The sequence below is a fragment of the Scylla paramamosain genome, chromosome 18 (genome assembly GCF_035594125.1).
Source record: "Scylla paramamosain isolate STU-SP2022 chromosome 18, ASM3559412v1, whole genome shotgun sequence".
Classification (NCBI taxonomy): Eukaryota; Metazoa; Arthropoda; class Malacostraca; order Decapoda; family Portunidae; genus Scylla; species Scylla paramamosain.
This window is the reverse complement of record NC_087168.1, coordinates 20,227,150-20,254,649: the sequence shown is the minus strand read 5'-3', so window position 1 is coordinate 20,254,649 and position 27,500 is coordinate 20,227,150. Positions and strand designations below refer to the sequence as shown.

General features: G+C 43.5%; 1 protein-coding gene and 1 long non-coding RNA gene across 7 annotated transcripts in view; one reads left to right on the top strand and one right to left on the bottom strand.

The window, feature by feature from the left end:
- The window catches only part of LOC135109247 (uncharacterized), a 259,673-nt gene that overhangs the window by 188,843 nt on the left and 43,330 nt on the right, over positions 1–27,500 (top strand). For 3 of the 6 annotated variants that reach the window (XM_064020505.1, XM_064020504.1, XM_064020508.1), the window contains one exon: positions 12,349–12,407. The gene's annotated coding sequence lies outside the window, so the exon portion shown is untranslated. Of the gene's footprint in view, positions 1–1,866; positions 2,022–11,051; positions 11,147–12,348; positions 12,408–27,500 lie in introns of those variants that run through there. The other 3 variants (XM_064020507.1, XM_064020503.1, XM_064020509.1) reach the window with 3 other exon arrangements.
- The window catches only part of LOC135109250 (uncharacterized), a 111,758-nt gene that overhangs the window by 50,616 nt on the left and 33,642 nt on the right, over positions 1–27,500 (bottom strand). The window contains exon 2 of the long non-coding RNA XR_010272624.1: positions 4,566–4,710. This is a non-coding gene — a long non-coding RNA (uncharacterized LOC135109250). The remainder of the gene's footprint in view (positions 1–4,565; positions 4,711–27,500) is intronic.

The window sequence follows — 27,500 nt, the reverse complement described above, 5'->3', positions numbered from 1 at the left end:
GAAGACGAACCATTGCAGCACCAGATGTTACCGGACACATGTGACTGACCGACAGCTCCTCCACACCTTTGCGTGACTCAATACCACACCCCGCATGGCGCTTCTTCTCTGCCTGACCTTGCATTAAGTACACTAGACGTCTGCATGATAATATATTCCTCTTTATCATCTCCTCTTGTTCTAACTGCGCATAAACACGAAGAATTTAATGATTTACGGGGCATCTAGAAGCATGTAATGGCTTGTTGGTCCTGTTTAGCATAGTATTTTTCCATGTGGTGTCTGCTTTCACGAGTGGCCTTCGTCCCTCCGCGGGTTGAGGGGCATGAGGGGCTTGGTGCCTGGCGATGTAGATCAGATCAACTTCCAAATGTCTTTACGTTTTCCGCCCGGGCCACTTTTTGCTTTGATTAGCTGGCAAGCCGGTCTTCATTTCCACAAGGCAGCCCGTTTGTGCTTGTTGTCTTCCTGCGTTCCTTGGCTCCCTTCTGCTTGGGGCGAGCGAACGACCTACTTGCTGGACACCTTTTTGCTGCGCCGTCCGTCCCTGCCTTCCCTCCCGCCCTCCCGACACGGATTGCTTTACCCTTTTGATTATCCTCACTCGCTTCTCCCCGGACTGCTCGAATTCATCTTCCTTCCCACCTGCGGCTTCCTTTGCTTGCTGTTCCACCTTCCCCCTGACCCTCTCTCTGTCCGCTTCCCCCTTTGCCTGTCATGGTCTTGCTTGCGTGTATGCTTTCACTTTCACCTGCAAATGCTTGCTTTTGTTGCGTGACTTTGCTTCCTTCCTTGCCCTCAATGTCCCGCACTTTTTCCCTTGCCTGCCCCAACCACGTTCGTCGTAACCGCTCCCCGTCCCTCCACCTCGGTGCTTTATGCTTGCTTGTCTGCCTGCCTCCAGACCAGCGAATTATCATCCACCGCACTTTCCACCTCACCCATCCAGTCCAGTAGGAACAAATGCGTCCAGGCACACAACAATAAGTCTCTTCCCAGGGCATAGTAGTGTTAATGTTCCAAACACTGCGGATAAGAACATTAAGTCAGTATCTAGTTTCTCTATCAGTCTGGTATCTATCCCACATTCCAGCCTGTAGAAGTAGAAACCTTTCGTCTACGGAGCGGTCGAGGGAAATTACTGGCATGTAGAGCGAGACGCATTACTGTCGCTGCAGGCCAGGTGGGGGCCAGGTGTTGTGAGGCGGTACGGCGCTCGGCATAACCACAACACGAACATGATGGAAGGCTGCATGACCACTGTGCGTGAAGGGTAATGAGCCAAGGACGATCACTCGGAGAAGGCGGTGTTGAGGGGGATGAATATAAATCTCTCAGTAAAGATGCGTTTTGTAACTTCCTGGGTTTTTTTTTATGAGCTATTTGTAGTTCCGTTACGCTGGGAGATGGATTGAAAGTAAAGTGTGCTTGGTTATGAATTTCGTCTGGTATCTATCAGTCAAACTTTCTGTCTGCCTATCTGTCTGTATGTCTATCTATTTATCTATCCTTTTATCTGTTTATTTCTCTATCTCTCGGTCTGTCTATATATTTATCTATACCTCTATGTCTATTTATCTATCTAGATACTATCTATCTAGTGTGTGTGTGTGTGTGTGTGTGTGTGTGTGTGTGTGTGTGTGTGTGTGTGTGTGTGTGTGTGTGTGTGTGTGTCTGTCTGTCTGTCTGTCTATCTGTCTATCTCTCTGATCTTGCCCGCCTGAGTCTTAGAGTCAATTGAAATGCGGGTCAGGAGGGTCAGAGAGTGAGTGACCTGAGAGTGCCGCCGCCCGCACACGCCCACATGTCTTTTCTCTCTCAGCCACAGTGGTGTCTTTCTCCTCTCTCAGTAAGGCTTCAGCTCCCGGCCGGGCAGTGTGTGTGTCAGTGTTGTGGGCGGCACCGGACCTCGTACATCTGACATCTTGTGGGCCTCCCGGCACTCCGTTTTCTGTTGGATTATTTGTCGCGAGCTTCGAGGGAGACTGAGGCAGACTGGCAGGGAACCATCACGACCCTCGGTGCGTGGTGCCTCCCGCTCAACTCAGAAACGCTTTGCTCTCTCACTTTGACTGTTTTCATTTGCCACAGAGATGATTAGTCGGGTTCCCAAGGCTGTTTCTCCTTTTGACAATGTAGAAACTTTGTTAATCTGTCACTAGTACCGCAAAAACACTCTTAAATACCCGTGTAGCTTTAACTAACAGAGCCTTTTGAAAGTAGTAGAGGTGCGGCGCAAAAGTGTTTCAGAATACGGCCCTAACACTTCTCCCACACTTTCCTCCGGGGTTATTAATGATAATGTAAGCCTCACTAACTGCTCACGCTTTAAACTCCTAATATTGAGCTACTAAGATGGGTTTCAGCTTCTCACCCGTTCATATAATGCTCTTTTACTGGGGGCGAGGCGGCGGCGGAAATTTCTATGCTCCAGTGGTGATGATCTTAAATCGATATACACCAGTTTTCTGTAATGCCTGTATTGTTATATTTATTCAAGCTGCGTGTAGAACTAAGAGGAGATGCGGCGCTCGGATGTTGAGTCTGATGGTGGCCAGCAAGGAACATGTACAGACGGGTTATGAAAGGCTGGTGTAGGTGTAGGATTTTCTCAGATTTAAGTGTTAGGGAGGGAGGAGAGCACAGTAAGGAGGTGTTCCATAATGCAGCACAGAAACCCTCATCTGTAATCGTAATTGGGCTTGGTTATCATAGGAATGACTTTTATTATATGTTCATCATGAGTAGAAAGAGCTGAATGCTAGATAAGATATTTGTTTCCTTAATAAATTTCCTTATTATAATAACACATGAATTATGATAGTAGTAGTAGTAGTAGTAGTAGTAGTAGTAGTAGTAGTAGCTGTAGTAGTATTGGCAATAGTAGTAATAGTAGTAGTAGTAGTAGTAGTAGTAATGATAATAATAATAATAATAATAATAATAATAATAATAATAATAATAATAATAATAATAATAATAATAATATCAACAACAACAGCAACAACAAACTATGACAAGACCACACAACACAACATAACGAAACAACGTACAGTCTGAATGAACGCGTGTTTGCTGAGACAAGCCATCAGTAAAACCAGCACGCCCAAGATGCTCCAGGTATTTTCAGGTTGACAGACAGTAGGAGAATTTTCACTACGCTTTCTATCGTCCGTCAGTAGGCTTTGGGCTCCTCCCCGCGCCGTAAGCTGTAGGGGCTGCTGGCAACGTTACAACAGCCGTACATCTTCCACTTGACTCGGAGGTGGAAGGAAACAGTGGCCCTGACGGGGTGGTTCGGGGTGGTTCTTATTTCCCCTCTGGCAGTAAGTGAAATTGAGGAAAACCACGAGTATTTGTTTCTTTTGTCCCCATAAACGTTTGGAGTTCGATAGTTATTCGTTGAAACTGTTGATTTTGCATTTCCTATTCTTTTCATTCTTTTTGTCTTTTGTCTCGGTTTCTTTTACTCGTTGTGCGTTTTTTGTCTACATTTATATTCTTCCTATATTATTTTGTCTCGATTCGTATTCTTCTTTTCACTTTTTTATCTATATTTCTGTCATCTCTCTCTCTCTTGCATTTTGTTCGTGTTCCTGTTCTTTCTTCTGCATTTCAACATCATTACATCAATTGTTCACCTTGAGTTTTATCTACATGTATGTTCTTCTTCTTTTGGCATTTTATTCGTATTCGTAGTATTCTTTTCGCCTTTTAATCAACGTTTCTGTCATCTCCCCCTTTCATTTTATTTGTGTTCCTATTCTCTCTTTTGCATTTCATCATTATAACATCCATTCATATCTTATCTTTATCACATCCCACTTTATTTCTGTCTTCTGACGAATGGGCACTTACTAACCCACCAATGAAAGACAACACTCAAACACGGACTTCCACACTTAATCATACACCCCAGGCGTATGTAACCGCTCAGGCGTCCCAAGCATCAGCTGTAGAGGAGGGCGGGGCAGCGGGCAAGCAATACTCCCCTTAGCACGCTAGAGCAGTTTCTCTTGTGCCGTAGCAGGTGTGTAGACTACGCGAGAAATTACACGGTGCCTTCGACCACTACTGCTGGTGTGTGGTGGCCTTGCCTGTGCTTGGAGGTTCGCCGATGTCCAGCTGAGCGTCAGACAAGAGTTTCCAGACACGGTGCTTTTGTTTGGGTCTGAGGTGTAAGGTTTTTCTTTTACTTGTGGGTGTAAGTGGAAGTATAGTTTCAGTTTCTGTGCTTCTTTGTGTTTTTTGTATGTGTTTTGTTGCTTTGAGTTATTGTTTCTTTAATTTACTGGCAGGATTTTGTTTCTTTCATTTTGTGGTACTTTTTTTTTTATGTATTGACAGGTTTTTCTAGTTTCTTTAATTTATTAGCACATTCTTTTCTTTTCTTCCGTTCATTTATTTCTACATTATCTCATGCTTTCTTTATTGAATATTTATAAACGAATATTAACAAGGAAAACTGAACAGAGAAAGGAAATAAGAAAAGTCACTGACATCATGCAATCATACACACACACAGCAATTCAGATCACAGCATGCAAAATTCCCTTCAACCCTACCTGTGCATCTTGCCAAAAGTTGAAGACCAAAACACCACATGCAACTTTCGTGGTCTTGACTGGAATGCCTTGTGGGGAGTCTAAAAATACCACGTTGAGGAGGGAGGAGGAGATGCAGGAGGAGGAAGAGCTTGCCGGACTGGAGCTGTGGAGAGTAGAAGAAAGAGAGAGTATTTCATCCGCATTACACGAGGATTAGAGGAACAAGTTTGATGTGTGAGACAGGAATGTGTGATGTCATTGCAGCATTCCGCTCAAGATGATGTGTGAGAAAATAAAGAAAAAAGAATGTAGGAAAGTTGAGAATTAATATCCAGATAGAGAGGTTTGAAAACTTTTAGCTGTTATAGAGTTTATGATAAAGTTTGTAAGCTTCGTCAGGAAATCAAAGACTTTCACCAATCCGTATTTTTTACAGTATGAGTAAGCGTATGAAGTATTTGAATAAAGTACCATAAATTTTTAAATGGGAAAATATATAGATAAGTAAATAAAGCTGCATATTTTAGTAGGAGAATTGTATCAGGTAGCTTGAGACTAAAGGAAAGAGGCAAGACATTGAAATATTTAAGTAAATTAACAAGCAAGTTTCAAGATGAAGTATATAGGTGAATGAATAAAGCCTTGCAGTTTATCACAACAGTATCAGGTAGCATGAGACTAAAGGCAAGAAGGGACTTTGAAAAGACAGACAGACGACAATAAAGTTCAGGTAATGTACGTTATAGAATTACTGATAGGATTTTGAAAGAATTAAGTGTATTTATATGTGAGGAGAGGATTAGATATTTTAATTTTTACATACGAACACACGTTGTGGGTGGGGATTAAACTCAATGAAGAGAACATTCAGTCATAGGAAACATATCTAATATTGTGCATTTCAGAGACAAAATTGGATGGCTGCAGTATATATATGGAAGATAAATTTTTAGAGAATATTAATACAGAAATACCTAGAAATTCTCTCTCTCTCTCTCTCTCTCTCTCTCTCTCTCTCTCTCTCTCTCTCTCTCTCTCTCTCTCTCTCTCTCTCTCTCTCTCTCTCTCTCTCTCTCTCTCTCTCTCTCTCTCTCTCTCTCTCTCTCTCTCTCTCTCTCTGTACCACACGGACCCTTTGCCCTACTGGGTCAGGCACTCCTTCCCTCCTGCAGGCCTCTGATGCTTACCCTGTGTCCTCAACCCCGCCACCCAGCCACTCCTTAGCTTACTTATGCCTGTTTTCACCAAATGTACCGCGACTACTCTCCTTCTTTAGTGCTTGACAGGTGCAGGAGAGTACAAAACTGCCGCTAAGGAAATGCCTCCTTTACTTTCGTTTTCCCTTAGGTTATAGACGTTACTCTCATCTCCTTCTTGGGTAAACAGCAGGAGACGCATCATCGCTAGATTTGGGGAGTGAATATAGAGTGTGCTTAAACTTTTCAACGTCATATCTCGGGTATTTTCAACAGGGTGTAGGTGAAGTGACAGAAGTGACAGAGTATTTCACTGGTGTTTGCGTGGTTCTTGTGGTAGTTTTGCATAGACTCTGGATTATCAAGGAGGAAAACACGCATGAGAACCTGAATAATCATCCCTTTGGCCTTTAAAAATAGTCCTGATGGGAGAAACGGGAGAGTAAAGCGTCTGAAAATGCGTGCTAAAGAATAATGGCGACACTTGGAAGAAATATTAGGGAAGGAATGTATGGGTAGCGGATTTAGGATAGATGTATAGATATCAACTAAGAATATAAAGCTAGAAAGACATCAAGTAAAAACACAAGAAGGAGCAAAGTGATCTACCCAACAATGTTCAAAACTTTACCACTGTCCATTTTCTTTCTAAACTCACTCCTAATTTCCGTCTATCCCAACAATCCACAGTATAAGAATGGGGATACAGGCTGGAGATAAGGAGACATAAGAAAGCGATACAAGAATGAAGATATAAGTGTAGTGTGTTTTGGCTGCTACGGACACACTGAGGGGCCGCGTGTCAAGGTGTGTTTGTTGTGTTGTGTCCCGTCGGGCGCCTCCTACTCCTCCCGGCCATTGGTGCAGACTCAACTTTCACTGGTGACCTTCATGCAGCGAGTGGCACCGTCATTATTCCAGACGGGTGGCGGCGGCGGCGGCAGGAGGGCGAAGAGGGCCTGGAATGGTTATGAGGCAGTGAGCTAAAGAAAGAGTAAGGGAGAAAGTGCGTTTTGGGGTCTCCTGAATAGGCTCATGATAGCTGACTACCTGACTGGCTGGCTGGCTACTGAACTGCGTCTCTGTTTGTTTATCTCTTCTGTTTATCTCTTGGTTTTATTTTTCTATTTATTTATTTATTTTTATTTATTCATTTTATTTTTTTTATTAATTTATTTGTTTATTATTTTATTTATTGATTTTTTTGTGTGTGTATGTCTCTGTGCGTCTCTTTTCAGTTTCTCTCTCTCTCTCTCTCTCTCTCTCTCTCTCTCTCTCTCTCTCTCTCTCTCTCTCTCTCTCTCTCTCTCTCTCTCTCTCTCTCTCTGAGTTCTTTTTTTATCTCCGACTCTTTGTTTGTCAGTCTGTGTTTATTGTATCTGTTAACGCGCTATGGCTCTGTTTGTATGACTGTCTGTGCGTCTCTCTCTCTCTCTCTCTCTCTCTCTCTCTCTCTCTCTCTCTCTCTCTCTCTCTCTCTCTCTCTCTCTCTCTCTCTCTCTCTCACACATACGCTCGGGCGCGCGCGTGCACACACACACACACACACACACACACACACACACACACACACACACACACACACACACACACACACACACACACACACAGAGAGAGAGAGAGAGAGAGAGAGAGAGAGAGAGAGAGAGAGAGAGAGAGAGAGGTATTATTGCCCTTGTTCGCCGGTTCACCCTCTGTCCACACTCGAACGGCGCCACCTCCAAGCTTTGCCACGCACGGGAGACTGAGCCCACCGCCTTGCCTCTCCGCCTCCCCCTGCATGTTCCCCCAGCCAGCATTCCACCCACCGAGGCGCGCCAGCCAGGTCCTTTGTGGCGGCTGGTTCAGGACGCCCCTGTCACCCATTAGCATAACGGTAGTAGGCCTAATCCAGTACTGCCGCCCCAAGCAGAGGATAAGGATGCATTCTCAAAGGGGAAAAGAAAAGAGGACCGTGAACGGGTTGTGTGTGTGTGTGTGTGTGTGTCTGTGTGTGTGTGAGGATGCCAGCCTGTAGTTGCATCTGGGCGTTATTGTGTACAGTGCTGTGTTGCTGTGTGTGTGGAAGTGTCTTGTCAATATCTTTGTAAGTAGTAGGAGTTGTTATTGTTGTTGTTCTTCTTCTTGTTCTTGTTTTTGTAGTAGTAGTAGTAGTAGTAGTAGTAGTTTTAATAATTGTAGTTGTGGTTGTTGTTGTTGATACAGTAACAATAATAACAACAGCAGGTAGAACAACATATATTTTTAACAGGTATATTCATATTTATTTTTCCTCGAATCCCTCTCTGCGCTAACCATTACATATCCATTTTGTCACAAGAACACTTACACATCTAATACAAAACTCATCTTAACCAATATCAACTCACCACACTCCCTGAACAAGACCATCACAAATATATCATCATATTACTTCATTATCATCATCATCTTCGTCATCATCGTGTAGTGAGAATATTGCTTCACACACTTCGTCATGCTTCGATCAGTACATGCACACACTTTCTCAGGCACTTTCTCTGGCACTCAGTAACCAGCGTTGTAAATCGGTAAAGAGAGAGAGAGAGAGAGAGAGAGAGAGAGAGAGAGAGAGAGAGAGAGAGAGAGAGAGAGAGAGAGAGAGAGTGGTGTCGAGGGAGCAATACAAGCCACGGTAATATTCAAGCAGCTGATACATACGACGTAAAATTAATAATAAAACAATACTCGACCGAAGACCTCAAAATTCTCACCTTAAGATAAGGAAAAAAAATAATAAATAAATAAATAAAAGGTGCATAGCGGATTTAAACGACGTGCAGGAACAAAATAAGAAGAAACTTTAAGATCGAGAAAATATGAATATTGTAACAGGACTTTGTATCAAAGAAAAATATGTCAAAATGTAAAATTGATAATACAGTAAAAGAAATAAGAAAAAAAAAAAACACGATACCACACAAGGATAGGAAAAAAAAAAAAATGCGAAGTAAAAAAAAATGTAAATAAGATTATTATAAGCAGGGTGACTGAGGAGCAAATGCTGCAAAGGGCAAGGGAAAATGAATGATGAGTGTGTTGTTTATTAAGGTTGCGTACGGCCGCGTCCCCTCCTTCCCACGTTGCGTCACTCCGGCGATGAGGGAAATGTTTGCTTTGTATTTTGTCCGTTCATTATTGTCATTATTGTGAAAGTGTTGACTCATGATGGGCTTGTAATTTGTAACCTCCTCCTCCTCCTCCTCCTGATGTTGTTGTTGTTGTTGTTGTTGTTGTCTTCTTCCTCTTCTTCTTCTTCTTCTTCTTCTTCTTCTTCTTCTTCTTCTTCTTCTTCTTCTTCTTCTTCTTCTTCTTCTTCTTCTTCTTCTTCTTCTTCTTTTCCTTCTTGTTCTATATTTGTTTTGCTATTGTTGTTCTTACTAACTTGCTGCTGCTGCTGCTGCTGCTGCTACTACTACTACTACTACTACTACTACTACTACTACTACTACTACTACTACTACTACTACTACTACTACTACTACCACTACTACTACTACTACTACTACTGCTGCTACTGCTACTACTACTACTACTACTACTACTACTAATAATAATAATAATAATAATAATAATAATACTGCTACCACCACCACTACCACCACCACTACCACCACCACCACCACCACCACTACCACCATCACTTCTACTTTTGTTCTGTTACCTGTCCTATTAATGTGGCTGCTACGTATGCATATATGTATGGATATGTGGCGTTGCCTTATTGATAAGAAAGTCACTCATACATAAGCATACTGTCACTGTCCTACTGTTCATTATATCGTAAAGGTACTATGTAAATTTGTAAGTTCCTGTACTCTCTCTCTCTCTCTCTCTCTCTCTCTCTCTCTCTCTCTCTCTCTCTCTCTCTCTCTCTCTCTCTCTCTCTCTCTCTCTCTCTCTCTCTCTCTCTCTCTCTCTCTCTCTCTCTCTCTCTCTCTCTCTCTCTCTCTGTTTCAGGTGATTAAGTGTCTTTATTTTCTATTACTTTGTTTTAAAAAAATAAAATGAAGGTGAAATTTAGCTTTGTTAAGGAGAATGTTCCCACACACACACACACACACACACACACACACACACACACACACACACACACACACACACACACACAGTTACACAATCTGATCCTCCTATATATGGGTCATGTAACAGCTGTGGTGGTGAGACGCCCTGACAACACCCACAAAAAACACCTGTGACGAAATGACAAATAGTGACACCTGCAGCGCCCCCGTCAGGATAAGTTCGAGGGTGCTGGGGTGCCTTCCTCTTTCCTTCCATTTTTTTTTTTTTTCTTTTTTAAGGTTCAGATTCAAGACTTGCATTCGCGTCTTTCATTAATGCGTTTATTCATTAAGTTTTCCTTTTAGGAGTGGGTGAAAGTATTAGCCGTCTTTGGTCCACCTTTGTTTGGATTTACCGCCATTTCTCTTGTGTCATCCTTTCCTGGTTACTTCGTTAATTAGTTCCAGTACACCTGGCTGGGGACTCGCACACCTGTTCTCACCCGCTTACAAACACCTGACGTGCTGTAGTGTCGCTGACTTTTATATTATTTACCCTTGACAGTAATAGTGTGAAACAGCCTTGTAAGGACCAACTGGTTTGTTATTATGTGTGTTCCTTCTTTTGTGATACCTCGAGCCTTGTGATTAATGTGAATATTACTACTGGGGGTATTTTAATTGTTCTAATTGGTTGTATTGTCTTCTTTAACACTTCCTCTACCTTTCCTGCGTTACTGTCAAGTGGTGTCATTAATCACTACCGTCATTGTCTTGGCTTTAACTCTTTTCATTACCCAGAGACTTTTTCTTTTGCTTTAATATTCTAACTTTGATCAGTCCCACAGTTTTACGCCAGCCAGGGTATCTTTCCCAGCCTGGCGGTTCAGTAATATGAATATGACATTGGCTCCTCTCCGCTACCCTTCCTTCGCTTTCTGTCTCGCTCTTTCTCTCAACATCTCCCCTTCATTCACCCTCTCCCTTACCCTTCCCCAAACTATCGAGTTCTTGTTCCCTATAACTCCACATTCACCCTCGCCAGGCTATCAATCACCTTCTCACCCTACCTTCCTTCCAGCCCTTTCTTAGCTCTCTCCTTTCGTTTCTCTCAAATCACTTCATCTTGATCCATCTCTCCATACTTCTTCCTCTCCTCTAGTCTCTGATTTAGTGATACTTTCCTCTTTACGTCTTGTTCTGTCTCGTTTCGTTCAAGCGTTCGGGAGAGAAAGGGTGTAATTTTCGTCATGACCTTGAGAGCCTCGAGGTGGTACAGGTGTATTGTTGCCTCGCTTGGTTAGTGTGCCCGGGGAGCCTCGCTAGGGGAGGTGCTGCTCCTGTCCCTGCCGAGGTAGTGCTGTGTGACTTGTGAGGGAAAGTGCGTGCTGTGATTCCGGTGCTGAGTTGTGATAAAGAAAAAGATTTCACTTTAGTAGTTATATTAGTTTGCAAATTCCGAAGGTCCTTAGGGATTTAAATGTATTGGCTTGTACTCTCCTTAAAATTGTTGTAAGTGAAGTGTTTGCTGTGATTCCAGTGTGAGTTTGCGATAAAGAAAACGAGTTCACTTCAGTAGGTACATCAGTTTGTAAAATCTGAACATACTTAGGAATTTAGGCATATTATCTCATACTCTCTCTAAAAATCTGGTTTATATATAACTCCCTCCCCCATTATGAGTTCTTTTGCACTTTAAATAATGTAGTTCAATACAGAGAGCATCATAAGAACCAACAGATCAAGTGCTGTTTGTTCGTCCTTCGTTCCTTATGTATATATGCCTGACTGTGTCTTTTTATTTAAGCAGTGATTTTTTTTACGCTATCATAACCTAACATACGACAAATCAAAGCAGAAAACAAACATATTCTATCTCTGGTCGACGTTTTTAATGAAGAGGACCTCTGAACTCAAGAAATACACTGCTGGAGTTGGCACGAGACTGGGAGATAGTGATACGAAGGAGAAATATGCTACTAGAGAGAGAGAGAGAGAGAGAGAGAGAGAGAGAGAGAGAGAGAGAGAGAGAGAGAGAGAGAGAGAGACGGGGAGGAGTTGAGGGTAGGACATGGGAGAGAGGAGGGAGCGTTCTCAAGGGTGCTCTGGACAGAAGAGGATGGTTGTGATGATGGTGGCGGGGGGAGGGCGTGAGGGTGAGGGAGAGGCTGGTGAAGGGGGAGGAGGAGGAGGAACGTTTGCAAACATCCACCTGTAGGTTAAAACGCGGATCTGCAGCAGAGGTAGAACACTGTTACCGAGGGATGAACTAACCTCACCATCTCCTTTTATATATATATATATATATATATATATATATATATATATATATATATATATATATATATATATATATATATATATATATATATATATATATATATATATATATATATATATATATATATATATATATATATATATATATATACTTATTGTGTTCCATTTTCAGTGTCCTCTCGAAACTGTTGCAATCACTGGCCTGAAAATGTTACTCTCCAAAATTCCCAGTTTGACAAGTTGACAGATTTCCAAGTTCGCTTCCGTGTAAACTGATCTTTGTTCTTTTTCTATCTTCCGCAGATCGACTGAGGCGGCGACGTGGAAGCTCACCTAGGAAGTGTCACTTACTTGCCACGAAGGTGAGTAATGAATTTCTTTTCCCTCTCTAAGTGACGCGAATGAGACAGACAAACGAAATAAGACTCGTACAGCGATATCTCGTGTCCTTCTGTTTGCTGACTGACACAGAGTTTACCAAGAACACGGGAAGACTAGATTCTGACGAGACATAATGAGAAAGACAATGCTCCGTGAGTCTGCAGTTTAAATAAGACTCTTGTTGCCATGCCTCGTGTTTGTCTACTAACTGAGTGACGGAAAGTCTATCAAGGACACAGGGGAGAAGAGTACGGCTAATAAGTCTTAATAGATACAATACTCCGCGATTCTGCACTGCAAATAAAACTTTTGTAGCGATGTCTTGCGTTTACTTGATAACTGAGTGACAGAAAAAAATTATCAAGGACAAGGAGAGGAAAGAACGACTAACGAGGCTTGATAAGAACAGTGTTTTGCGAATTACCACTGAAAAGGGACTAATCACACAATCAGAGGAGTGGGATGAACTTGCCTTGTGTCCATGTGGGGCTTATTCTTTCCCCACGACAGGACGACGCTAAAAGATATTGGTGTTGCTGTTAGACTGAAGGGAAATCAGATGTGCATTGAAGTGCGGTCGTTCTGTTTAGCGCAGCACGATTTTCTTCGTGAAGGATGGATAAATTGTGAGGGTGAAAGAAAGTAATGATAATACAGAGAGAGAGAGAGAGAGAGAGAGAGAGAGAGAGAGAGAGAGAGAGAGAGAGAGAGAGAGAGAGAGAGAGAGAGAGAGAGAGAGAGAACAACCTTTTATTATCATTCATACTTGGAACTCGGAACGTGCCCAGTTTGATGGAAGAGAAAGAGACACACACAGACACACAAGAAAAAAAAAGATAAAATAAAACAAAACAAAAAAAATCCAAGCACACACACACACAAAAAAAAAAAAAGAAGAAAAAAAAAAAGAATAATAACAAACATTCGCTACACTAGACAAGCTTCCCGGAATAAGACTCGGGGAGGCAAAATCTGTGTCCATCCGACCTCCACAAAAACGCCAACATAAAAACCAATTCTTGCACGCCCGCGCCAACTGCCGTCATCCAAGAAAAACACAGCCCGGAGTAAATGGCATCAGGAGACGACAAGACCCAATACCGGGAGGAACGTCAACTTTGTGATCGACTACAGTCACCCCGCAACCTCCCACCCCCCACCCCACTTACCCAGCGGAAAAAGAATAGAGTATCCGGCGGCCAGGCGCGAGAGAGAGGGTTTCGGGTATTGGCAACTGGAATGGAATTGTGTGAACCGCGCGGAAAGGAACGACTCAGGGGATTGTGGTTGATCTTCAGCTGTGCCTGGGCTGAAAAAAAAAAAAAAAGAAAGAGGGGGTGACTGTAGGGAGTCGTAGGAAGGAAGGAAGGTCGTTCGTTCGTTCATTCGTCTTTTGGACTTAATGTGTGAGTGTTCTTAATTGGTTTTAGTGGTTTTGTCTCGAAGATTGTGTTAGATTTCTTTATGTTTGTTCCTATATGGGAGAAAATGCCATAGGTACTCGTAGAAAGGAAGGTGGTTGGTTCATTGTCTTTTGTATTAGATATGTGATTGTTCTTCATTGGTTTATGTGGTCGGGTTTTGAAGATTGTGTTAGTTTTCTTTGTTTGTTCCTGTGGGAGAAAAGGTCATAGGTACTCGTAGAAAGGAAGGTCGTTCGTTTATTTATCTCTTGTATTGAATATATGATTGTTCTTAATTGGTTCGCTAATTTTTCTTATAGCTTTATTGGGTTTGTTGTTTTTATTTTATATATTCAAGAGGCCTGTTTTTTTTTTTTGCTTTTTTTTGTCTGTAAGTTCCTGAGAAACAAAGAAGATCGTTCATCACTTGTAATAGAATCTTGGATATTTATGTACCGTTGATCTTTGCTCTTGCGTTCTCTCTCTCTCTCTCTCTCTCTCTCTCTCTCTCTCTCTCTCTCTCTCTCTCTCTCTCTCTCTCTCTCTCTCTCTCTCTCTCTCTCTCTCTCTCTCTCTCTCTTTTTAAGTTCTCTTTCAATATAGAGGTTCTTGAGAAAAATCTGTATGGGAATTGGGGGATAGCCTGCATATTAAGCACATGAGTGTTCATTTCTAATTATATTTTTATCTTTATTTATTTATTTTATTTTATTTTATTTATCTTATTTATCTATTTTTTTTATGTATGTTACCTGTGGTCTTGGTTATGGTACTTTTATTTCCCTATGTTTTAAAGCTCCAATTTCCATTTTTCATTGGTCTTCGTGTTAAGGCGTGTTTAAGAGTCACCACTGACGTCTTACTTGGCTATCGTTGTTCCCTATGTGTTCTATAAAGCGAGAGAATTACCAGTATTATAAAACTGTTATTCACGATGCTTGCCTCCACTGCACGTCGCGCCGCCTGTCCGTCCACTCCATCCTAAAACTACCAACTTCCTCACCCTGCAAACGAGTAAAACACTTTTTTCCTCGTCCTTGTCCTTTTTCGCACTTTGCTCTCCATTTATCGGTTTTTTCCCTTTTTTCATGATGCCCAGTTACGGTTTTTTATTGTTTTCGAAGATAAGAAAACGATTAAATCATTCTTGTTTTGTTTGTGAGTTTTGATCCTCCAACTGACTTCACTCCAAAATATTGACTGTTTACTTTGGTCTCTTCTGCACGCGACCTCTGACTGACACGGATGTTGTGAAGAGTCAATAGTGCTTCTTCTTGATCCGTCACTACTGTGAAAGTAAAAGATAGCCTGACTGTTTGTGAGAGAAGAAAAGGGGTAAATATGAAGTCTTTAGTCTGTTTTTCAGTCATTCTGTCGGTCATCTTTTCTCTAACCATCGTAGTTTATCAATTCAGAGTGCATTCCGCAGGGCACAGTGAGCGGGTGGCTGCTGAGTTAGTGTCTGAGTCAGTCTCCCTTCCCTAGCAGTGAACAAAGCCTCCCTTCCTCTACCAATCTCTCCCTTCCCTCCACCAGGCGCGCCCTTCTCCCTCTGCCTCCCTCACGTGATCAGGAACACGTTTTGCAAGTAAATACATCATCAGAGATTGACGGCTATCAATCGGGATGGCCTGCCCGTGACGAGTGACTCACCTGTCGCGCCCCTCGGCCAGGCAGCCCTCCGTGGACACCTGAAATATCGCTCACCTCAGAAATATAAATTACTCGTCACGAAGATTTTTTTTCCATATCGTTTACAAACACCTGTCGACGTCAGTTATGAATCGATGGCATTGTGTTGATGGCTGTGTATATACGTATAGATGTAGTTATAAGTAAAAAAGCTGTTACCGTAGACATGTAAGATAAAATCATAAACGGTAAATATATATTTATACATTAGTAAAAAGAAATTTGATTCTTGAAATATCAACACACACACACACACACACACACACACACACACACACACACACACACACACACACACACACACACACACACACACACACACACACACACACACACACACACACACACACACACACATTTAATCACTCGCCACAACACTGCCCGTAGCGACCAGAGGAGACCAGACGAGAGGAGAGGAGAGCAGAGCATCAATCCTTTTATTCCAACGCGACACGTAACAACACTAAAGACGATTAAAGCTCGGGAAAGAAAAGGTAAAAATCAGAGACTCGCGTTGGAACAAATGTTGGGAAAATTTAGAGCAACAAACATCACAGTGGCCGCGATGCAAGTTGGTAGCCAGTGAGGATTTTAACATAACACTGCGAGAATACTGAGTGTGGCCGGTTTTGCTTAGTCCCCCCATTTGTAGAAAAGCGGCGCGAACTGGCGGACATACACACACACGCTCACACATACACATACACACACACGCTCACGCTCACATACACACGCACACACACACACGCACAGAGGCTACGCGCACGCACATACACGCAGAGCCTAACATGAGAAAAATGTCTTCATCACCATGGCAACGCACAAAACAATACTCTCAGGAGGCTAATAAGCGGATGCGTAATATCCCTACACCTCTCTCTCTCTCTCTCTCTCTCTCTCTCTCTCTCTCTCTCTCTCTCTCTCTCTCTCTCTCTCTCTGGCTGTGTGGCGTGTTCGTGTGTTATATTATGTATGTGTATATTATGGGATGAGAGAGAGAGAGAGAGAGAGAGAGAGAGAGAGAGAGAGAGAGAGAGAGAGATGAATTGGTCTTCCTTTATGGGCCTTGCCATATAAGACGATAGATCTGATACCTCCTTGTCAATTGTCTTCCTCCTCCTCCTCCTCCTCCTCCTCCTCCTCCTCCTCCTCCTCCTCCTCCTCCTCCTCCTCCTCCTCCTCCTCTTCCTCCTCCTGAGCATCTCTTCGATCACTCTTATTAGTATCCTTATAGAATCTCCCTTGAAAACCCTTAACGCTACACTTCCCTTCATTAATATTACCCATAATCCTAAACAATTGGTGTCTTAATCTATCTTATCTATATTAACCACTTTTTGTTTTATTTCTATTCTTATACGTAGAATCTCCATTGAAAACCATTAACGTTACATACCCTTCATTAATACTGGCCATAATCCTGAACATTGGTGTTTTAATCACTCATATCTTTATTAATCTTTATTATCTCTCATATATTTATTAATTCTTAGTGCGAGAGACACTTTCTAAGCTTCATAAAACAGGCGTAACTACTCAGAAATATAGTCCTACTTCCTGATTAGCGGGAGAAGAATTTTAAACGCCTTTATTAAGACAAAATCATACTAAACTTAATGGAAACTTGTAATGGTATAAGGAATGAAGTTTTAGACAATGTTGTGATACTGAGGGGGTGAAGTTATAATGCACTGTCGCAATAATGTAGTGTTATGTATTTGATCTACCTTGTGTATTTTGCCCGTCTATAGTACAGTCGGGTTCTTCTCTCTCTCTCTCTCTCTCTCCTCTCTCTCTCTCTCTCTCTCTCTCTCTCTCTTCTCCTCTCTCTCTCTCTCTCTCTCTCTCTCCTCTCTCTCTCTCTCTCGTATTTATGGAGAATTTTTGTCACATGATTTATTTTACTAATTGGTTGCTTGAGTCAGTAACAAAAGAAATATAAAATGTGCTTCCTTGTATTTTTTTTTTTTTAACTGATTCATATATTTATGTGATCTTGGTTCTTTTGTTTGGCGTTTTAGTTGTTCACGATGATATTAATGTTAATGGTAGTTGGTTCATTAGTGGTATTGATTTGGTGATGATGATAATGGTGATGTTTAATAATAATAATAATAATAATAATAATAATAATAATAATAATAATAATAATAATAAATCTTCCTGTCAATCTCCACATTATTACGTTTATTTATTGATTTTTTTTTCATATTTCTCTCTTGTGCACAAGGGCTTAGGAGAATAGGCTTTCCCTATTGTGTCCTCAGTGTTGTTGTTGTTGTCGTTGTTGTTATTGTTATTGTTATTATTATTATTATTATTATTATTATTATTATTATTATTATTATTATTATTATTATTATTATTATTATTATTCATTATTATTATTATTATTTTATTTTTATCACAAATATTATCAATCGTCAGTATTAGTTGCAGTATTAGTAGTAGTAGAAGTAGTAGTAGTAGTGGTGGTGGTAGTGCTAATACAAGGAAGTAGTAATATTTATTATTTGTGTTACTTCCACTCACATAATTAACTCTTGGCAGTGCTTCTAGGAATTATGTGAAGGCTCCTTTTTTTTCCTAACCATTGCAACACTGTCCATTAACTGAAGAAGTCTCATTTTAAATCAACAGTATAATTACATAATGTTTCCTCTTCCATATGCCTTTACTGCGGTATCATCAACAAAATGTAACAACTAAAACAACATAAAGTTATATTTCATCCATTAAAATTTGTGAATATGTGTATGAATATGAACAAATATACACACATATAAATAGGGTGATATGTATATAAATATGCGTAAAATTACATATATGGATAGAAAAAAAATATATATATTACTTCATTTGCTTCGGCTACATTAACTAATACCAAACAAACAACAGCAACAACACTATCAACAGCAACAACAACAACAACAACAACAACAAACTACTACTACTACTACTACTACCACCACCACCACCACCACTAGTGAATACAAAACAATATAATTTGCGATCGTAAATTCCTTAGAAAACTGACCACTACCACCTCCTCCACCACCACCACCACCACCACCGCTACTACCTACTCCCTATAAGGAGCTCTACACTTTCACGCCGCGTCTCGCTGTCCAGGTACAAAGTGTTGACCCGAGGATGCGCTGCGCTGCTTCCTTAGCCTTGACAAATTGAGTCTGTGCGTGTTTTTTTTTTTTTTTTTTTTTTTTTTATTGTTTAATTTTGATATCTGCTTTTGTTAGTTGTTATTTGTATTGTTATTAGTGGTGGTGGTGGTGGTAAGTAGTAGTAGTAGTAGTAGTAGTAGTAGTAGTAGTAGTAGTGAGTAGTAGTAGTAGTAGTTGTAGTAAGTTAAGATATTTTTTTTGAGGATGTACATTCACCTATATTTAGTCTAGAAATTTTTCTCAGAATCAAATGACTTTCTTTTCTATCCGGCAAGGAGAGAAAGGCGACACACACACACACACACACACACACACACACACACACACACACACACACACACACACACACACACACACACACCCATGCATGTTATTCACTCATATTTCTCACTCCTATCGCCTGACACATCTCATCCTACCACTAATCCGCCGCGCAGGTCGCCCACACGCGCCTCGTTTTCTTGTCTGGCTAAGCTGTTCGCTTTCTCTCTCAAGTAATTTATTATATGCGGCAGGGAAAGTGTTAGGGAAGTTGACGAGTTTGAGAGAGAAAGAGAGAGAGAGAGAGAGAGAGAGAGAGAGAGAGAGAGAGAGAGAGAGAGAGAGAGAGAGAGAGAGAGGAGAGAGAGGAGAGAGAGAGAGAGGAGAGAGAGAGAGAGAGGAGAGAGAGAGAGAGAGAGAGAGAGACGGATGTAGGCATAAAGACTAAACGGAAAATACGTAAGAAGGAACAAGGGAAATGATAATATACGAGAAGGATTGTACGTATGTATTTTTTTTGTAGTTTTTAAGACAGTCAGAGATTTTCTTCTGTAGCTCGCTGTCATACAGTCATGATTTGTCTCTGGGGCGGGGCAACTGGCCTGCGGGCGGGTCAGGAAGTGAGGTACTGTCTCTGTAATACTGAAAAACCTTCGCACCAACAAAGGCACAAGCCACCGTGAGCCGTGCATGAGCGTCGCCACGCCCTGCCGCGGTGCTTGGCGGCTGGACGAGGGCGCCGCCTCCGCGGGTCTGCTACCTTAAAAAGAGAAAGAAAGCAGAAAGCACATTCCGCGTTTTTTCCTCAGTCCAAACTAGGCGCAAAAAATTGACCCCACCAACACGGAGGAGTTTTTTGTCATGCCGTTACATCGAGAGGATATGTTCCAGGGGGAATATACGTGGGTGCTCCTCCCCAACCCTCCCTCCATCCCTTCGTCCCTCCCTCCTTTTCCCCTACCCTTTTCCCTCCCCTGAACTTCCCCCACTACCTATCTCCCCCTGCCCTCCACCATATCTATCCCTCCTCTCCCCACCCTCCTTCCTCTCCCCAACGAGGTCATCTTGTCTTCGTCGTTTGATATATAGAGAGGAACACGACCCTTCATTTTTCATTTGCACGTGCGGCGGTGTTGTCTGGGAGGCACTTGGCATAGAGATGTTACTTGGGAGCCATTGTCGTCGTTGTCGCTGGCTGTTCTTATTGTGTCGGAAGGATTGGAGGCGCTCCGTGCTCCGCGGGGCGTATTCTGGGTCTCAACTTAAGTAGGCGTCGGATGAGGGGGACTGGCTGGGTGGTGCGGGACGTTGTCTGTTCCTGGAATAAGTCGGTGTGGACGGAGGTTGTCTGTGGCGTGTTCTGTTCCCTGCTGCTGATCTCTGCTGACTTGCTGAGGCTGCCTTTCTGCTGCATCCAGGCGGTGAGTGTCCCCTGCACCAGGATGTTAGGGAAGGTTAGAATTCCTCCGTCAGTAGAAAGCCCGAGGGAACATTGTTTAATATTAACTTGTGGGGAGCGGTGAAGGGCTTTCATTCATGGTTCTGTGGAAGTTATGATTCTTGGTCATTATGCTAATCGCCCAGCCAGAAATTGGGTCAGAGTCTACACACAGTAGTAACGTAAATTATGCGGGGTGATTAGGTGATATGTGCTGTTGATATATTGATAAGAGAAATGGTGGAAACTGTGGGGTTTATGAGGGCGTGAGTGAGGGCTGGACTGGAGCCTGGGACGCGAGTTTGAACCTTGCAATAGTGTTTCCGGAGAGACGCATCTTTGGAACGTCTCGCCAAAAAGCACAAACCATTCCGGAAAAGACCTTGTTTTCGCCCGGCAGTGTCGTCACTCAGTGTCTTGTTTTTTCCGTATTTGTTCATTATGGCGGAGATATTTTTGGCTCCCTGCAATATTTTGTCGTACACCCCTTTTTTTTTCAGCTGGCATGAAACGGACGTAATCTGGATATAAAAACCAGGGAGCGCTGGCGGCACGGCGGCTGCAGCAAAAATGATCTGCGTGTCCCTCACCCCGAAAAATACGTCGGCTAACTTGGAACTAAATCTGAAAGGCGAGATCTAATAATCCCGAGTTTTGAGCTATGGAACAACCCGCTAACGAATAACAAACACGCCCGCCAGAGTAACTAGGTCGTAGGCGCAAGATACTGGCAATTCCTGACGTTAACGGTAAAATTCCCTGGCTATTTCGCTCGCCCCGACCCTCCGCCACCTGCTCATACGTCGCCGACCATCACCTGCCATTAAAAAGATTATAATTGTATGCGTTTTTCTTCCCCGATTACACGCGGAGGTAAGGTCAAGAAGGGGTCGCGTCGCGGTGCTGGGAACGCGAGGCTGGGGGCAGGGTGTCTTGCGTGGCCTGGGCGAAAATTGAGGTTGTTCAGGTCTGAAGCTAAAGGTCGTTGGGTTATTTGTTTGGTATTTTTGAGGTCTTTTGTCTGTTTTCTCGCTCTTGTCCTTGCGCTCTCTCTCTCTCTCTCTCTCTCTCTCTCTCTCATCCCTCTCTCTCTCTCTCTCTCTCTCTCTCTCTCTCTCTCTCTCTCTCTCCTCCTCTCTCTCTCTCTCTCTCTCTCTCTCTCTCTCTCTCTCTGCCCATATACACTGGAGAAGCAGCTAAATGAAGAGGTAACATTCGCTGCAGCACAACGAGTAGGTAGCACCGTGGCCTGATAGAGGGATACCATTCATACCTTTAAATATAAATCGGTCCCTCGGTGAGTCTCTTTATCCCTTCTCCCCATACCAGCCACCCTATGACTCCCTCCGTCCCTCCATCCCTCCCTTTCCACCCTCCCCTCGCTCTGCCTATAACCAACCCACCAGCTCCTCCTCCTTCTCCTCCCACCCGCACTCCCTCTCTCTCTCCTCCCTCTCTCCCTTCCTATTTCTCCATCGTGCTGTTCTGATCGGTCTATCATTCTCCCTCAATTTAGGCGCCGCAGCATCTTGGGTTATCTACCGCCAAAGGTGAGCCTCGTTCGTTTCATCTCCCTTTCACTCCTTTTCTGTCCCTTGGTCCTCCCACGTAGGGCCCAACACCAATTTCTTCCTTTCCCTCTGCGTCGCTGAACGTCTGTGGATGCTGCGTTAAAACGTCAAAGATTTGCTGGTTCTCAGTCTATTACTTCTCATTATTTGTCTTCTTTTTTTCATTGTGATTAAGGAAGTGGAAGGTTTAGTAAAGGTAACGTTGGTGGCTTCGGCGCTCGTCTCTGTTGTAATATGGAAATAAAATTGAGATGCTGTTGGGAGATGTAGGGGAAATTATTCTCTCTCTCTCTCTCTCTCTTCTTCTCTCTCCTCTCTCTCTCTCTCTCTCTCTCTCTCCTCTCTCTCTCCTCTCTCTCTCTCTCTCTCTCTCTCTCTCTCTCTCTCTCTCTCTCTCAGCATGTTATAGACAAATTCTCACTTTTAACTTTCAGACAGCGTGTAATGTCCTACAAAGCCACGGTCACGTCTTCACAGCTTGTTACGACACTCTGTCACCTCACAACTCTGTCCCGGCAGCTTCTCTACCTCACCTCACCTCGCCTCACCTCACCTCACTGCAATCCACAGGCACAAAACAGCACGCCAGTGTGTGAAAAAAAAGCAGCTTCATGCGATCACATACAAAAAAATGCACGAATAAAAGACCGCAAAAAGCAAAGGAAGGAGGAGAGAAAAAAAAATGACGTAAAAAAATAAATAAATAAAAATAGCGAACTGAGTATTATCTAATTTCGTTACGTTTTCTATCTTACGCAATACAAACTCGCGAAATTCATCTCTATTGGTAAGGTAACAGAATTTCCGGGGCCTTCCTCCCATCCCTTCCCTGGGCAGGTACTAGGTGATGGGCGCGCCCTCCCCTCCATTCCCCGAGCCGCGTCCTCCTATTTCACCTGTGTTTCCGAAGCGCTAAGGGAAAATGCGGCGTGTTTTATTTTTCTCCCTGCGAGCAAGTGCAGGAAATAAACTTGCAGCTCCAGAGTGTAATGAAAGGAATAAATCTATCGCTGGCGCCGCTGGATAAATTGCACTACAGGCGGCCGGCGGAGGAGGGCGGCGTGTTTAGCGGGGGCCAGAGGGCGGCTGGGAGGCACCAACGCTAGGTTAGAAGGAAAAAGACCCCGCGGACCACCGAGTCATTACCGGGGCGATGGAGAACCTGATGGGGCGGCATTAAGAGGCGCCCATGCCACCCAAGCCTCGCCACCACAGCGCCCTCTCGTATTCTCGCCACGCCGCGCCAAGCCAAGCCAAGCCACGTCTAGTCGCCCCCCAGCCTCCCCGCAGCCACCATGCATCTGCTGCCCGGTGGGGAAGGGAGGGTGGGGTGGCAAGGGTGGGGTGGGCTAGGGTGAAGGGATCCTATGTGTGCATGTCCATGTGTGTGTGTGTGTGTGTGTGTGTGTGTGTGTGTGTGTGTGTGTGTGTGTGTGTGTGTGTGTGTATCTTCGTATCGACTGTTTTGTGCATTATTTTGGCGAATAACACACTGAAGCACATGTGAACGCGCGGGGAGGCACACATACACACATACACACACACACACACACACAGCATTTTCTGTGTGTGTGTTTACATGGATCCTCAAGAGTAAATGTATGTCCGTCTCTCTCTCTCTCTCTCTCTCTCTCTCCTCTCTCTCTCTCTCTCTCTCTCTCTCTCTCTCTCTCTCTCTCTCTCCTCTCCTCTCTCTCTCTCTCTCTCTCTCTCTCTCTCTCTCTCTCTCTCTCTCTCTCTCTATATATATATATATATATATATATATATATATATATATATATATATATATATTACTTGCACATATAATCGTAGGCACACTTGCATATACACCAGCACTGGTAGGTAAAGACAGACAAACAGATGCTTTTGTGTGTGTGTGTGTGTGTGTGTGTGTGTGTGTGTGTGTGTGTGTGTGGTGTGTGTGTGTGTGTGTGTGTGTGTGTGTATGTTGTGTCTGAGTGTGTGTTGTGTCTGAGTGTGTGTTAATGAGCCCATGTAATGTTTCAGCAGCACACCGTCACGGCCTGCCTGCTGCTGCTTGCTGCTTGCTGCTTCCTACTTGCTGCTGCTGTTGCTGCTGCTGCTGCTGCTGCTGCTGCTGCTAGGTGGCTGGCAGCAGTGTCACCAACTCCAGGCCGCGGCGGTGCTCGCTCATCAGGCGGGCGGGTGTCAGTTGTGCGCGTGTTTTATTTCTTAATTTATGATAATGTTCTTTTATGGAAATGTTGATTAAGCTTGTTAAGGCGATTATGCCTGGGGATAATAACTTGAAAAAATATTCTTAAAGATCATAATGCGTAACCTTTGATTAGTATTGGAAGACGATGGCGATGGAGGACATGGAAAAGGAGGAGGAGGAGGGGAAAAAAAAAAGCAAGAAAAAAATTAAGGCAAATAAATTATTATCTATAGTATTGCTATCTGACGCCCCATAATGCAGTTCCACACAGCATTAAGACAGTAACCTCCTCTTAGGAAATCTTAGTCACCATCACAAACGTAAAAATACGACAGCTGGGCCATGTTGCGTCCATGGAAGAGAGAGCGAGGGAAGGGAGATGCGATTCAATAAAAGGAGACGCCGTGCTGAGAGAGAGAGGGAGATAGATCGATTAATCGCTGCTTCCGAGGACAGGCAGCCTTAGCATCCTCGCCTCGCCTGAAGCTAAAAACCTCGACCTTTAAAACGCTTGATAACAACACCTCTGGCAACCGAGACCTGATACTTGGCCGTCGGAATTTTACCGGCCCAGCTTAATTACATTCAGAATGAGTTTTCGAACTTTTTACGAACATTTTTTTCTGTCACTTTTCCCCGTTATTTTCCTTGCACCATTAAGGACTGCGGGACACGTGGAAGTTGAAAATTCACCCAAAGTTATATGCATGTATATATATATTTACACTCTTTTTTTTTCCGTGTCTGTGAGTGTGTGGTGGTGAAGGCGGCGGTGGCGGTTCTCTCCGCGCCAAATCAAGGAGGGTCAGGAGGAGACATTTTGTTGAGTCACCCATAAAAAAAATGTTGGAAGTTGAGAATGACAGAGCAGTGAATGTTCTTTTTATTATTGTGTGTTTTCTTTATTTACCCTCCGTTCGTGTCTCCTTCACCTTCCGCTCCTTAATCGTAGTCAAACGTAATTAATTAATTGCACAGGTGAAGTCTTGCACATCCTCCTCCCTGCGGCTCCTCGCGGCTCCTGGCTCTCCTGCACGCCCTTTGATGTTTCCGCAGACTTGATGACCCCCTTCGTTATGCTGAGCTCAGGCATTCTTTGTTCTTCCCCTTAACACACACACACACACACACACACACACACACGTTTCTTTTGATATTCCCACCAATAATGTAAATCCTTTCAGACTTATTTTTTTATATATCAAGAATCTCCCCTGATAAATACCACGTACTTAATCACATCCTCATTTCCCGTCACTCACCTTAATTACAGGTATCATCGGTAGAATTCTCACCTTGCCTCGCCTTCAGGTATCGGAAAATCACAAATACACAGCAACTCTCCGTCTGAAAACTTGATCAATTTGCCTATTATATTTAGTTTCCCCTCAGCTTTACACACACTAACTTTCCCGGCCCCTCACCTTCCTCTCATTGCTCCTTGTTAACTGGTCGACGCCTTTTTAGCCTCCCCCGCCTGCCTCTCCTTCCCTCCACGCCCTCCAGAGAGTCTCAGGTCTGCAATTAGCACTCCGGAACAAGCAATCACTCCCGATGCTTTTTTTCATCAGCTCCCTGGGGTCTTTCTTCTTGCTTCAGCCTTCCTCCTCCTCCTCCTCCTCCTCCTGCTGCGTCTCTCTCTCTCTCTCTCTCTCTCTCTCTCTCTCTCTCTCTCTCTCTCTCTCTCTCTCTCTCTCTCTCTCTCTCTCTCTCTCTCTCTCTCTCTCTCTCTCTTCAACAGGTCATCGTCCCTCCCTCCTCTCCCAACCTCAAGCACGCTAATGTCTCGTTCTCTCCCCTCCCTCCTCCAGGTCTTCTCCCTTTTCCCTCCCATTCCAGGTTCATTGCTTCTTCCCTCCCTCCATTCCCCTTTTTCCCCGCCTTACCTCTTTCCTCCCTTACTTCTCCTCCTCCTCCTCCTCCTCCTCCCTCCTGATTCTCCATTCTCTTTCCTTCCTTTACGTGTCATTGCTCCTTCTCCCCTACCCCCTTCTCTCTGTGTGTATCCTCCTCCTCCTCCTCTTCTTCTTCCTCTTCCTCCTCTGTCCCTCGTCCTCCTCGTCCGCGTCCTCGTCCTCCGCCCTGCCCTCTGCCTTTCCAAGCAAGGTCTCACTGCCTCGCCAGCTTGGCCCATCCTCCTTGTTTGCTCAACCGGAAGCAAATATTTGTAGGTGTGTTGGCGCCCGCTGCCTCTCTTGCCGGCGTCCATCTCCCTCCGGGGCAAGTTGGTCAACACCCGCCCTAGGAAAAAACACAGGTCAGGCCCCATCCAGTCGTCGCATTTATTATGGACAATAGTTATGACCGTTTCGATTTTTAATGCTGGACGAGGGTGCTTCATTTTGTTTTCAATTATTCCGATGCGGGGTTAAGTACCACTGGAATTTTCCCAGGTCGCGAAACTTTATTATATGAGTACATACAAACTTTTCTAAATTGAACTTCAGGATGCAAACATACTCCATATTATGCTTCTCTCTCTCTCTCTCTCCTCTCTCTCTCTCTCTCTCCTCTCTCTCTCTCTCTCTCTCTCTCTCTCTCTCTCTCTCTCTCTCTCTCTCTCTCTCTCTCTCTCTCTCTCTCTCTCTCTCTCTCTCTCTCTCTCTCTCTCTCACGTGAGTGTGTGTGTGTGTGTGTGTGTACAAGCACGAGCACGTCTACCGTATAGTGTTTGGGTTTATATCTGCATTAAAGTTCATTTGTCAGGTTTTTCCCATCGTGTGTGTGCTTTACTTAATGACATTTGGATTGTTCGTTTGCCTCCATGAAATGCTTTATTGGACTCGAGGGCCGGCGAGCGAGAGGCAGCGCTGATCACGAAGCCTTGCATTTTCTGCTCCCACATTTTTTGTATATATAAAACCTTTTTTTTTTTTTTTCTGTATCCTAAAGAGTCAGTGGAGGTCTTGCAGTGCTGCTAGTTCGGGTGTGGGTGTAGATGTGGGTGTGGGTGGATAGTGGGTGTAGTTAGGTGTGTGAGTGTAGGTGCTTGGTTGTAGTGGGTGTACGTAGGTGTGTGTTGGTGTACGTGTGTGGTGTAGGTGTGGGTGTAAGCGAGTATGTGTAAGGAAGTGGCTTATCGTGTTAATTTCCACAATACAAGATTAATTTTGTATTTCTTTGGGATTTTGTATGATTTCGTCAGTGCACCACCACCACCACTACCACTACCACCACCACCACCACCACCACTACTACTATTGCTACTACTGCTACTATATGTGTGAGTGTAGAGATGATGTGGACGTTATTTCAGTCATGGCCAATTATAATAATACTGGTCATTCACATTAGTCATGCACATTATCACGATCCACCAGTCTCACTTTCACCTCCTTTCATCCA